Genomic DNA, 1,221 nt, shown 5'->3' on the forward strand with positions numbered 1-1,221 from the left:
CCAGGGCAGAGCAGCCCAAGAAGATAAATCTATTGTTAAAACATAATTCATGGTTCAGATGACAGATCTCCTGCGGGAGCTCTGTCGCTCTGATCCCAGCGCTGTAATGACTTCACTGTGCCCAGACTTTGAGTAAACTTCCTGTTGATTTTATACAGTCCTCTCCTGTCTTCACTTCTCATGCTTTCAATAAAAGAATTTGGGTAGAATCTAATAATGTGACAGTGCCTACAGCACTCAGATCTCTACAGTTCCTTAGGAATCCAAGCAACTGTCACATGACTAAGGCAGCACAAGGCCAGTGAGCTCAATCTTTTACAGTCGCTTGTCCTATTCAAGGGTTAAAAACTAAAGGCCAATTTGCAAATCCCCTCTCACCCTGAGGGCATGAGATGGAGGAAGGGAATGCCCAATTTCACTCTTAAGAAGCCATTAGGATGCAGGACCTCATTAAGCTTTGAACTTTCACAGGCCATAAGTTCATTAAGTGCCCAACTTTTAGAGGTTAATTGATGTAATCACTGCCAAAGTGTTTTAAGAAGAAGGGAAGATTCGGCTACAAACAAATTGAAACCTGAACGTGATGGGCAAAAGACTTCTTAACCTTTTCCAAGAGTTGTTTTCAATACAAGTCTCAGCTAATGGGCCCCTAAGAATGGATGACAACGCAATGAAGCTGCCGAGTTGCTCTCATTTCTGTTTGACCTAATCAATCCCTCATTGTTTTAATGGGTCGCTAAACTGGTGTAGTTTTGGATTCATGCACAATGAACAGCTGCAAGTATTTTCAGGGTGAGGAAAATATCTGGAAATCAGATTGTGCTCAACATTCAGTAGATGTTGAAACACTGTTTCCTTCTGAATTTAGATGGAAACTAATTTACCATTTAAAGTATGCTTTGGCTGCAAATGAATTACTAATGAAGTATACACAGTGGTTTATTAAAGTATTACAGTGAAATGGGGCAATGTTTTGCTTGATGTTGAACTACCATGAATAAATTATGTTAGATTCAAATATTAAGATGCACTAATTATCAGTGACAGGTGATAATAAGTACGTGGAACCAGGATTTCAACCATTTTCAGTTGTAACCCAAAAGAGATCATATCCAGTAGTGCAAGCTCACTTCCACACCTCAGTCTCTGGCATAGTGCACTGAAGTCCACTTAGCTGTAACTGCAGTACCTGTCTTTGTCACTGAGGCATCTCCCTCTGTG

This window comes from Monopterus albus, unplaced genomic scaffold (genome assembly GCF_001952655.1).
Source record: "Monopterus albus unplaced genomic scaffold, M_albus_1.0 scaffold121.1, whole genome shotgun sequence".
NCBI classification, from domain to species: domain Eukaryota; kingdom Metazoa; phylum Chordata; class Actinopteri; order Synbranchiformes; family Synbranchidae; genus Monopterus; species Monopterus albus.